Raw genomic sequence first — 13790 nt, 5'->3', positions numbered from 1 at the left:
AAGAAGGGGATGCTTGCTGTGGTGTTTGCTTGTGACAAATTTCAGCCTTACCTCATTGGTACAAAGGTGATAGTGTTCACTGATCATGCAGCACTTCGTTATTTATTTGGCAAGAAGGATGCTAAGCCTAGACTGATTCGTTGGATCCTTCTTCTTCAAGAATTTGATTTGGAAGTTCGAGATAAGAAAGGAAGTGAAAATTTAGTTGCTGACCATCTCTCTCGGTTGGAGCAAGAGGAAGTAAGTCCAGATTTAGTGATCCAAGAAGCATTCCCTGATGAGCAGTTGTTTGCATGTGAGATCAAGCTTCCTTGGTATGCTGATATTGTAAACTACCTAGCTTGTAAGGTATTGCCACCAGATCTTACTTATCACCAACGTAAGAAGTTTTGCATGATGTGAAATATTATCTTTGGGATGAGCCTTTGCTTTTCAAAAGATGCCCTGATCAAATCATCCGAAGATGTGTGCCAGAAGAGGAGATGCAAGCCATTCTCCATCATTGCCATTCCTCATCATATGAAGGACATTTTGGAGTAACACGAACAGCAACTAAGGTACTTCAAAGTGGTTTCTTTTGGCCTTCTATTTTTCGTGATAGTTATACTTTGGTGAAAACTTGTGATCGATGCCAATGTATGGGAAATATTTCAAGGCGTCAGGAGCTACCATTGAAAAATATCTTAGAGGTTGAGTTATTTGATGTTTGGGGAATTGATTTTATGGGTCCTTTTCCTCCTTCTTTTGGCTTTGTTTATATCTTGTTGGCAGTTGACTATGTGTCAAAATTGGTGAAGGCAATTGCAACAACAACAAATGATGAAGGGACCCACGAGCATAAGAACATATTTGTGCATAAGAACATATTCACAAGATTTGGCACTCCACGAGCTATTATTAGTGATGAAGGGACCCACTTTTGCAACAAGTTGTTCGATAACCTTCTTTCTAAATATGGTGTGAAGCACAAGATAGCACTTGCCTACCATCCTCAAACTAACGGCCAAGCTGAAATTTCAAATAGAGAAATCAAGAATATTCTTGAGAAGACGGTCAACACCAATAGAAAGGATTGGGCAAAGAAGCTTAATGATGCTTTATGGGCATACTGTACTGCTTTTAAAACACTTATCGGGATGTCTCCTTATAGATTAGTGTTTGGAAAAGCATGTCATCTCCCTGTTGAGTTGGAGCATAAAGCTTATTGGGCTGTAAAGAAGTTCAATTTTGATTTGAAGGTAGTAGGGGAAAAGCGGCTTCTTCAATTGAATGAGATGGATGAGTTCCGGAACGATGCTTATGAAAATGCAAAGATCTACAAAGAACGGACAAAGAAGTGGCATGACAAACAAATTCTTAGGCGTGAGTTTGCTCCAGTACAGCAGGTTTTACTCTTCAATTCACGACTAAAACTCTTCCCAGGCAAGTTAAGATCAAGATGGATAGGTCCTTATACAATTGACAAAGTTTCATCTTTTGGAGCAATAGACTTGAAGGACAAGGCAGGGCACATATTCAGAGTTAACGGACAGAGATTGAAGCACTATTATGGAGAACAAGTGGAGAGGAATTGTGCATTTATTCCTCTTTGAGATCCTAATTGATGAAGATTGAAAAAGTCTGGTTGTAGACTATAAAACAAGCGCTTATGGGAGGCAGCCTATAAAACTTTCTTTTATTCTTTTTTTATTTTCTTATCATTATTTTTTTTTATTTTGGGAATAATTTGGATTTTGATGCTGGTTTATTTTGCAGGAATAAAGAACTGAGAAGGGAGGTCGCTGAACTAAAAGAGAGGTGGCTGAAAATAAAACCAGGGAAGTTCCTTTCCTTTCTTCAATCTTTCTCACTTTTGAATTACAATGAGGACATTGTTTGGTTTGGGTTTGGGGGTGTAAACTCCTATAGTCTTGAGTTGTTGGATTCTCTTATCAATCATGTATTTGAGTATGATTGAATTCTCTATCACTCTGAAATTTGTGATTAAGGATGGTTTTGAGAAAAATTTTCAAAAAAAATTGTTATTTTGACAGGCAGAGTTTTGTGGGTACTTTGATTTAAATCTTTGTCCTTGAAAATAATTGAGCACATAGTCAATTTTTCTTTACTCCATTTTGCTTATAAAGAGAAGGAGTTGAATTAACTGAGTCAGGGAAGTTCAATCTTGCTTTGCTCTAGAATCCATTGATGGATCCTTGAGGCGAAATCCTAGTTGATACCAAATATTAGAGAAAGGGTCTAGGCAATTTTTTGTCACAACCAAAAGAGCTTTCCCAGCCGTCCTGATTATCACGCCATCATTTCATGGTGTATTTCCATAGTCAACCCCCTTGAGCCTTATTTTACATAAGCCTTTATTTGTTCTTTTAACTACATAAACCATTCCCGTTCTAAGCCTGAAAAACAATGAATTTACCTTACATTTTGAGAAAATACTTTGGTGGAAATTCGCATTTAAAGAGAAAGTGAAAGGCAAGAATTGGAAAAGGGTTAAAGTGGTTGAAAATTTGAAAAAACTACAAGTGTCAAATTCATGTCAAAAAAAAAAAAAATCACTCCACTTTTGAGTATAGCTGTAATATTGTCATCATATGAGCATATTGTCAAGAAAGAGCTATGGTGTGAATCCTGTGGAGATCTCTTTTATTGTTCTTTCTACCAAGTATTTTCCCAATTTGCTTTGATTTTCCATATCCAATTCTTTCTTAGCCCTCACCCTGTGGCCTGTCATTACAACCTTGATTAAAGACCTTTTGATCTCTAATTTTGGTGTTTGATTACATTAGTGGAGAGGATTTCTGAAAATTGGACTTATGGGGTTAAGTTTTGAGAGAATTCTTCTGACTTCAGTTGTTCTACTGTTATCTGAATTTGCTGGTGGTTTGGAGTTAAATTGACTATTTCACACACACTCGAGGACTTAGCTTTAGGTTGAAGCAAATGCTTAACTCTTGCTTGACAAATTGCTAAATTTTTGATTGATTTCCCTACCATTTTTTATGTTAAAAGAGTAAGTCACTAGTGATGAAATCTAAATTCAGATCATGGCTTGGTGAGTGATGATATTTCTCTATGGGGTCTAGCTGATAGTGTCTAAAGTTGTCTTTTATTTTATTTTCTTTTTGTTTGAGGACAAACAAAGTTCTAAGTTTGGGGGTGTTTGATGACTTGCATAATTGAGTGTAATTTATCACTTCTCAACTTTAAACTTTAGTCTAATTTTATTTATTTTTTGTTGATTTTAGACTTCATTATTGTTATTTAAATTTTATTTCAGATTTGAAGAAAATGAAGATTTACTCAAATAAAGAGACATGAAGCAGCTGAAAAAGGTTTTGAGCTGAACACTTGGGCTGAAAAAGGGCAATACGTAGTGGCTAAAGGCAGAAAAGAAAGGCAAGAAGAAAAGAAAAAAAAAAAGAAGGAGGCGCTGAACCACAAACAGGGAGAGATTTTTGGGCTGAACTGAAAAAGTATTTTGGGCTGAAGAAAAAAACGTTTTGGGCTGAATGTAATATTTTTGGGCTGAACCAGAAAAGAATAAAGCAGAAAAAAGAAGAAGAAAGAGTGGCTGAACTTAAGCAAAAACGTTTGGGCTGAAAAACTGAAAAACGTTTGGGCTTTTTGGGCTGTGTTAGGCTGCAACAAGTAAAGGGCTGGACTAAAAAAACATAGGGCAAAAAGAAAAAGAAAAAAGAACGCAGAAGGAGGAAAGAAGGCAGCAGAAACAGAAAAGAAAGAATGGTGTGCTGAAATAGAAAAGAAAGAAAGAGGGCTAAAGCAGAAGAGACACTGAAAAAGATTCTTTTCCGTTCATTTTTTCCTTCAAATCTTCTCAAAAAAATTATGGTGAATTCGTTTATGTTGAATTTAATTTTTAGCATGAATAAATTTTCTTTATTCTAGGAAAATGATGTAATCTAGTTCCGAACTATGCTTGCTTTTCTATGTTAATTTGAACAATTTCTCTTCATGTTTGTCTGATTTATTCTAAGTTTATTGCTTCTAATTAACTGGCCATTAATTAGATGATTTTAATCTTGTGATTTGCTGTCGAAAGAGGGAATTATAGGATAGATCTTGAATATTTCAGCATAGGTAAATATAGAGATCGAAAGACTTGTATGAACCTATGTAGTATTAAAATCGTTGGTCTTAATGATTTCTTACTTTATTAAATTGCATACTCTTGTGTAAATTGATGAACAAGAATGTTTCCAATTGACTGTCAAAAGAGGCTTTTGGAAGAGTTTGGAGATTGCTAACAAACAGAGAGAATTAAATTCAATTAGCTAGATGAGTAAAGCATAGTGAGGGATTAGGTGAAATCGATTTCCTAGAAGTTTCTTTTTCATTAAGTTGATTTTCAAGCAACATCTTTCTTTTCCTCTGCGTATCTTTTATTTAAATTGATTTTATTTTGAATTCCAATTACTAAAACCTTAGTGACTTCTCTAGATAAAATCAAGATTAGAATAATTTTGGTATTTGTCAAAAGTAAGTTACCAATCCCTGAGGACGATACTCTTCTCATCACTTTACTATAAAACTACGATACTGTGCACTTGCAGTTTTGCACCGTTCAGTATTTAACAAGTGAATGTGAGTTGAGTGTTTTATGACTTCTCTCATATCTCATTTCTTTGTTGTGGTTTTGTCACGAATTACCAAATGGGGAGATTGTTAGGACATATGTGATTCAATGTTAAGGAACATATGTCAACATTTTATGTAATTGGCTAATCCTTTGACAAAACGTACTTTACTTATAATTGGGTAAATCTAGGATGTGTTTAATGCCTCAAGAAACAGGGTTTCAAGTTCAAGTGTTAAAATCATGCAAATCTGTCCAAGAATCAAGTTAAAAAGTGCAGGATTTTAAATCTCAACAGCTAGCATCTATCGAGGTTTAAAGAGAATTGTTTTAGCCTGAGGCTTGACAGCTGCTCTAGAGATAGGGTATTTGTCAAGGTTTATGAAGTTCAGTTTTTCAAGCTGATTTTCATCCAATCTATGAATGTATGTTTGGGCTTTCCTTTCTCACAACCCTAAACATATATAAGGTTTATTTTAAGGGCAAAAAAGAAGGTGACACAAGTTGCACAAGAGCACAATTCCATAAGTGTGAAGAAAAGTGTGACCGAAAATCTAGTTTGCCCTAGTTCTTGAAGAAGTTGCTTTGTTTGTACACCGTAGGGTTTTATGACCAAACAACTTCATGATCTTCATCGTGTGATGAATTGAAGAACTTTGTAGCCAACATCCTTCTCTAGTTGGTGATCAAGTCACGTACTGGGATTCGCGCAATTGGTTAGTCACATACCAGGAGCTGTGCATTGAAAATGAGAGATTGTCACAACAGAACAAGTTCAATTGGGTATTGGGGTAAGGGTTCAACTGTAGGTTGGTATAAGGTACTAGGATTCCTTTACTTGTAACTGTTTGTTTTGATAATAGTGGATTCTTGGGAGTGGTTACCTTAAAATCACCCAGTGGGGTTTTTGCCGTGTAGGTTTTCCCTATTCATAAACAAATCTCCGTGTTAATTTATTTTCCACTGCACACTTAGTTTAATTGGTGATTTGTTTGGGCTACCACGTGTTTTGCATGTTAATTGGGTTAATTAATTAACTTGGCTAATTAATCAATTAATTTATCTCAAGGGGTCAATACGTTTGTGGCCTATCAAATTTTATTTCATTTGATTTGTTAGTTTTTAACATGTAAGAATAATATTAATGGGTTATTTGTGGATTTTTTTTCTACAATGTATTGTTTGATGATATTTTTTCTTTGAATAATAATAATAATAATAATAATAATATCATTATTATTATTATTATTTGGAAGTCTAAGGTCCTTTCTAGAGTTGCTTTTTTTGTTTGGACTGCAGCTTTAGGGAAGATTTTGATTTTGGATTGGTGTTATATGTGTAAAAGAAATGGGGAATCAATAGACCACCTCCTTATCCTTGCCCTCTTGCTTTTGATTTGTGGTCTATGGTGTTTACTTTGTTTGACATTCACTGGGTTATGCCAAAAATGGTGGTAGAGCAATTGGCTTGTTGGCAATAAAAGTTTGAAAGGCATCGAAATTCTGCTATTTGGATGGTTGTGCCCCATTGTTTGATTTGGTTCATTTGGCAGGAGAGGAATAACCATCATTTTGAGGATTTGGAGAGATCAATTTCAGATCTTAAACTCTCTTCTTCCTTAAAACTCTTTTGGAATAGGTTGTAGTGTTAGGCTTTCATACTTCTTCTTCTTCTTTTTTCAGTCCATGGTTTCATGGACTTTTGTACTTTATGCACTTGATTTATTTTTGTCCATGATGTATACTTCCTGTATGTTCAAATGACACCCTTCTTCTTTTTAATATATTTTTATTACTTATCAAAAAAATGAATTATGTTTATTATGTTAATATATAAAAATTCCTTGCTACGCCTTTGAAAGACATATATGGAAAGGGTATGAATGATGGCAAACCTATAACATTTCATGGATAGTTATGAGGTGGAAATTCAAGGCATTGCTCAGTTGCTCTATCTCCACCCTACACAATTTACTAAAAGATAATATGCCAGCACCATGGAATTTGATAAATACACTAAATTGAAATGATTGACAATCTTGCCTTTAAATTTAATTCTTGTACAAGTTTCCACATTTCTTTTCACCAGACATAAAAAACACAATTCGTTCTCTTCACAAAATCTACTTTTAAGGACTAAATATGATAATAACTAAGTAATTATAGAACCCATATATACTTATCAAAAAAAATTATAGAACCCATATATCAAATATTATATTTTGGTTTGATTTGAATTTAAATCAACAATTATATTCCTTTTATGTATATGTATGTATAAGTAACAAAGATATTCATATTTGAGTAAAACAAATCATTAGAAAAATTATAAAAATAGAGAAAATAACAAAACTCATTTGAAGTTTACCGAATCTAAGGTGTTCATATATATTGGGAACAAGTTTAACTTGAATGTAACCACTTGAAATGATCTTGGAGAAAATGGGCTTTTGCCCTTATTTTTTAAAATATCTAGCACAATGTCCCTGTTTTGAAACTATATAAAGATATGTCCCTGTTTTGAAACTCAATTTTCTCAAAATCGAGTTTCAATGTAAAACTCGATTTTTAGAAAATCGAGTTATAGCCAAATTCAAACTTAAAAATAAAAAAATAAAAAATCTTTTGTGGAACTCGAGTTCCATGAACTCAAGTTCTACACTGAAACTCGATTTTCTTAAAATCGAGTTTCAAAACAGGGACATATCGCTATATAGTTTCAAAATAGGGACATTGTGCTAGATATTTAAAAACATAAGGGCAAAAGCCCATTTTCTCCATGATCTCTCATAGCCATGGGGGGAGAAACAAACAAAAATTTTAGAATGGAACAAATTAATAATTAAAAAAATGGTAGTAGAATAAAAAATAAGATTAATAATCAAATTTACAAACGAATTAAGAACGAAATTTTGTTTGGCAAAAAGGACAAAAGGGAAAGATATGCAGAATGATATAATCTTGCAAAATTAAATGAAAACTTGTCATACTTTCACTTTCACATGTTCAATTGCTACATCTTAAAATTGTTCAGCATTTAAATCATCTGAAGTTTACGTGTTACATGGGAAAAACCAGGTACTCAAAGAAAGATGAAAAAAAAAAAGCATTTCATACCCATGAATTAAGAAAAACCATTCTCGTTGTAGTCCACTAAAAACTACTAATATTAACTCGCATTTGATCAAGTTGTACAAAAGGCTTTTTTTTTTTTTTAAAAAAGAAAGAAAAGAAAAAGAGAAAAAGGCTTCAATATTTTGTTTTTGCCTAAATGAAAGATGAATTTAAAAATTAAAAAAGTATAATAAAATAAAGAGAGAAAGTGGAACAACAATATGAGCAACAAATTTTCAACTTTGAACCATCAAAAACATACATATTCAACTAACTCTGAAAAATGATATTGCGAATGCATAATTTCATATCTTGCCAAACACAGTAGCTGACCCTTGTGGAAATCAATCTATAGGTTTGCAAATTAACTGAAAGTATTGATTAGAGCATTCACATCCCGAATTCCTATCATATTCTATTTTACCATCTCAAAAAGTTATTTTATTAATTATATTATACCATTTTACAACACACTTAACATCCCAACTTTTATTTTCCTATTCTACTCATTAAAATAATATATACTACCCAATAAAATAATATAATTCAATCTCTCTCACTCTCTCTCCCCTCTCCCCTATCCCAACATAAAAAAATATTATTTCCTTTTACAATTGTGCTACAGTATCATCACAAATTTGTGATGGTATTGTAGTACAATTCTAAATTTGTTTAGGATACCAAACCAATACAAGGCCAAATGCTAGGGCCTTTTAGTACTTTAATGCTAAAATTTGCTTATATATGCCATTTGCAAGGCCAATTGTGAATGCTCTTAGGTTTTTTTGTTGGGAATATATACAAATTCCTAGATTTGTGAGACATTAGGTTGCACGGACACCGACACGGGTACGAGGGTACGAGAATTCTTGAATAAAGATATATCAGTGGTACGGCAATTAATTAATTAATTAATATATTTAGGTATATTTTTAAATATTTTGAGACAATATATGTTTATTTTAGGATTTACATTACGTAATAACAACAAATAAGTACAACACTAGAAAAATGTTGGCCAAAATACATTTCCATTACTAAACCCATAAGACAGATAAAACCAAAAAAATAAATAAATAAATGTATTAAATAAGTAAATAACACGCATAAATACCTAGTACACGCATATGGAGATAAACATAACATGTGTATAACTAAAGCTAAACTTTAAAAAAATGAAAAAAAATAGAGAAAAAAAGAGTCGAAAGCCCAAAAGACAAAGAACCCAAAACCTATAGAGAGAGAAATGGTAGAGGGAGAGAGAAGGAGCTTTTGGGTTGCCGGAGGCTAGAGGGGGCTCAGTTGTTGCCGATCTACTCCGAGAAGGCACACCGCACAAATTAGATCAGAGAATTGAGGGAAAGAGAGAGAAATTGATCCAAATCATATTCTTTCTCTTTTTTTTTTCTTTTTTTCTTTTTTTTTTAAAGTTTTGCTACGTCTAGGACATTCCAGTGTGTCGTGACCATGTCAAAATCATGTCTTCGATGTACCCAGATTTTTCTCCAAAAAAAAAAAAAAACGACACTCGTCGGGTACGGATTTTAGGCGTGTCTTACAAGTACTTGTGTCAAACATAGGTATTTGGCCAAAATCGCCATGTTCATGTGACATAGGTGAGACGTGAAAAAAAAGAAAAGAAAATTAACACACAAGGCAATCACACAACACAAGTATAGTTTGACAATTTGACCAAGTCTATGAGTTGCAAAAATTTCATTATTTTCAAGAAAAAAAATTACAAGATACAGGTCATAATATGAATCAAACACAAACTAGATTGCACATAACCCAGCATTTCTTTCTAAAGAACCCTGCGTTAGAGCTCAAGGGAAAACAGAGTGGTCATTTTCTGGGTTATCATATAAAAAAAATCTTTAGCACCAATTTTTTCATTCTGATTTAAAAAAGGGGAAACTTGCAACAAAGGAGCAAGAAATCATTATGAATAAAAATACATCAATACCTGGGCTTCAAAGTTGCACAAATGAGAGCCAATGAATTACCCAAACCCACTAGACACTATATTCATCTTCAAAACCTTGGGCACAAAGTAATAACAAAAAATCATATTTGGAAAGAGACTATAATCAAATATGAGAATTAGGTTCCAATCAATCAATTAGTAAATGAGAGGGTTTTAAATAAATAAAATATAAAATATAATGGTAGGAGAGAGAGTACGGTTTCGCCTAGACTCGTCGTGAACATCATCAAGCAATTGTACATGTCTAAAGCAGTTGAAAATATGTTGAAACCTAACAATAGGAGTGGCTTCGAGTGTTTATGGAGAGAGAAAACCATCGGGATTTGCTTTTGTGTTTGGAGGATGAGAGAGCGTTTTTTTCACTTTTTTGAGTAAGGATTAAGGAGAACTAGAGTTTTCTTTTTCGAAAGCCGAGAATAAGGGGCTGTTTGGATTCATTTTTTTGGTCACTCAATTTTCATCACTCATCACTCATAACTCATAACTCATCACTCATCACTCTAAAATACCATGTTTGTTTGGCACCATCACTCACTTCTCATCACTTAATATTTTTCACACTATTTGTGGGCCCCATACCTATCACTGGTGTAGCTTTTTCATTTTTTTTTCAATACCCAAACTCACTGAACCCAGTTAAAAAAAAAAAAAAAAAAAAAAGAACTGAACAGCCAACCCAAGAAAAGAAAAAAGAAAAAAAGAACCAAACAGCCAACCCAGGAAAAAAAAAAAAAAAAAAAAAAGAGAACCGAACAGCCAACCCAGGAAAAGAAAAAAAAAAGTCAAAAGGTGGTCAAAAATTGCGGCTGTGGGTCCCCTATGTGTGTTTAATTACAATATTGCCATTGAGTTATGAGTTATGAAAACTGAAAACAGCCAAAATGTGTTTTCAATTTCCATAACTCATAACTCAAAAATCAGAGAATTGAGTGATGGAAACAAAGTTATTGTTTGCCAAACAACCTTTTTGCTATGGGTCCCACTATTTTTGAGTTATGAGTTATGAAAACAGAGAATTGAATTATGGAAATAGGCTATCCAAACAGCCCCTAAGAGTTGGCCCAGCTTTTTTTTCTTTTTGGCATGGCCCATGCGCCCTCATTTTTTTTCACTTAGTGCCATTTTTTTTTTCACGGGAGGTAAATTTTTGGCCAGTAAAAAATTTGCAAAAATGGCCAAATAGCACTATTAAGCAAAATATTTTGCAATTTACCATTGCTCGCAAAATAATTAATGGTCTGTTTGGATTGAGAGGGAGTAAGGGAGAGTATAGTAGAGTAGAGTAGATTTAGCACAAAATTAGTTTATTTTTAGCCAACACTACTCTACTCCCCTCCACTCTCCCTCCTTCTCCTTCTCCTTCTCCCCTCCATCCAAATAAGCCATAAGAGAATACCATTATTTTATAACTCGAGTTCTACATGTAACTCGAGTTAGAAATGGCAAAATCTGACACAATCTGTGGATTCGATACAACTAACTCATTTATAAACAAGTTACGGATTGAAGCTAAACGGGTTCGGGTCATATTCAGGTCGACACAGCTAACTTATTTAATAAATGGGTTGTATTCGTGTTCAAACTTTGAACCCGTTTGACCTGTTTAGCTTATAAAGTTATTAGCTATTGTTATCATTATTTTGTTATTATTGCTTAATTTATGGTTGTGTTTATACGTTACTACCATATTAATGGTTGAAATTGTATTTTAATTTTAGATATATGGGAATTTATAACAAGTTATTTAAGTTAGGTATGACCTATTGATCAAACAAGTTATTAAACGGGTCATTTGTATTGACCTTTACATGAATTGTTAATTAAATGGGTTAAACGTGTCGTGTTAGGTCGACATGTTTAATAAATAGGTCGTGTTATGGTTAAGGATTCTTGACACATTTACTAAGCGGGTTAGGTTCAGGTCAAACCATATAGTCAAATATTTATGGCTTAACACAACATGAACCCAAACCACAAACATGAATTGCCACCCCTAACTTGAGTTTATGAAAATCGAGTTATATAAAAAATGTGCCATAGTGGCACAAGGTGATCTAAATTTTAAAATGTCATGTGGAACTCAAGTTCCATGCATATAAACTCGAGTTCCATGTAATATAGTTCTATTTAAATTCTAATGTAGAACTTGAGTTTAAAAAACCCGAGTTCCACGTAATACAAAACTCGATTTTAGTGAAATCGAGTTCTATGTAAATTTTTTTTTTAAAGGAACACTATTTAACACGTGCTTCTGTACATCTAGTTATGTGTAAATAATTTCAAAAACATTATGGAACTTGATTTACTAAAGATCAAGTGTAATTTACAAATTTTTACAAAAATAAAATATTGGATTTCATCTCCCCTTCAGTCACTCCTCCCAGATTATGCAGCTCAGTCCAGGTCTATGAACAACCCTTCTGCCGGGTCACCATTGAAATCATCCATCTCTCTTTACCTCTCATCTCAATAGAAACCCAAATCCCACTACAATAATTCAGTCCATCTCCTGCCAGCAGATCTGATCCATTGGATTGAACACCAAAAGGTATGATTCTTATGCGTAGTGGGTTTCATTTAATTTTTCTTATTAACATTGATGCTATAAGTTGACCCATTGACATAGTAATATTGTTGAAAAACAAATTTTCAGTTTATTTGGGTGTATTCTATTAAAATTTGAATGTTTATGGATGACTACGCAACATGTATATTCAAATTTGTTCAATATATTCATTTATTACTTATATCTAAAATAAAAATAAAAAATAAAAAAAAAGGTGGTCAGTGTTGTTTATCAACTTTCAAGTTCAAATCAAATATTTCAACCAATTAATTTTCAATTTTTGCAGCTGAAATAGCTTTTGTCTACCAACTGCCAAAGATTTTTTTACCCCTTCTTTCTTGTTATGGCTAGTGGCTACTAAACATAACACTCTGTTTGTTTCGCTAGAAAACCTTCTATGAAGATGGTTTTCTACATTTTCCAGTATTTGGTAGCATATAAAAAATTGGTCAACGGAAAGCTATCTTTTGGTCAACAGAAAACCCTAAAAAAAATAAGGCTTATTTTCTATAGGTTGTTTTCCCAAAAAAAAAAAAAAAAAAAAAAAAAATTGTTAAGGACATATTTTATGTAATTGGCTAATCTTTTGACAAAACGCACTTTACTTGTAATTGGGTAGATCTAGGATGTGTTTAATACTTCAAGAAATATGTTGTTTAAGTCTAGTATTAAAGCCATAAAGATTGGAACAAGAAACAAGTGAAGAGAAGCTGTTTATTAAAGATGGACAGATAGCTCGACAACTGCCAACAAATAGCTATCTATCGAGATTTAATGAGTCTCAACAACTGCTGACAGATAGCTATCTATCGAGGTCTCGTCAGCTGTGAATAGATAGCTATCTATCGAGAATTATGAAATTCAGATTTCCAGATCTGATTTTCGACTCATGCTAACATGTATGTGTAGAGTTTCTTTTCTCACAACCCTAGACATATATAAGGCTTATTTTAAAGGCCGTCACATAAGAGAATACAAGAAGAACACATGCAAAAGATGAGCGATGCCTTATTCTCTCTGAAAGAAGCTACTACGTCTTTTATGTCTTAGGGTTTTGTAACCAAGTGCTTCTTGATCTTCATTGTTGATGAAGTGAAGAACTTTGCAGCCAACATCTTCTTCAAGTTGGTGTGTTAGTCACGTACTGAGAGCCATGCATCATTGGTTAGTCACGTACTGGGATCCGTGCAAAAAAGGTAGCATTTATATATTGAAGAGTTCAGAGGTTCTGAAGTGGTAGAAGGTTTCTGCTGTAAGTTTATCTACAAGGATAGTAGAGTCTAGGGTCAAAAGTTTTGTACTAGATTTGAAACTTCTCTTTACTATAGTGAATTGCTTTTTGGGAAGGTTTCCCCCCAAGTTTTTTACTGTGAAACTAGATTGTTTCATTGGTTTTCCAGGGTCATCATATCTTGTCTTATTTAATTTTCCGTTGTGCATGTTTTTGACATGATATTTATGTTTGTTTGTTTTAACAAAGTGTATTCATAATAAATCTAATTAACAACTTGGATTTAAAATTTGCTAATT

Source organism: Quercus robur, chromosome 7 (assembly GCF_932294415.1).
Source record: "Quercus robur chromosome 7, dhQueRobu3.1, whole genome shotgun sequence".
NCBI lineage: Eukaryota > Viridiplantae > Streptophyta > Magnoliopsida > Fagales > Fagaceae > Quercus > Quercus robur.
The sequence above is the reverse complement of the archived record's forward strand: the minus strand, read 5'-3'. Positions refer to the sequence as shown.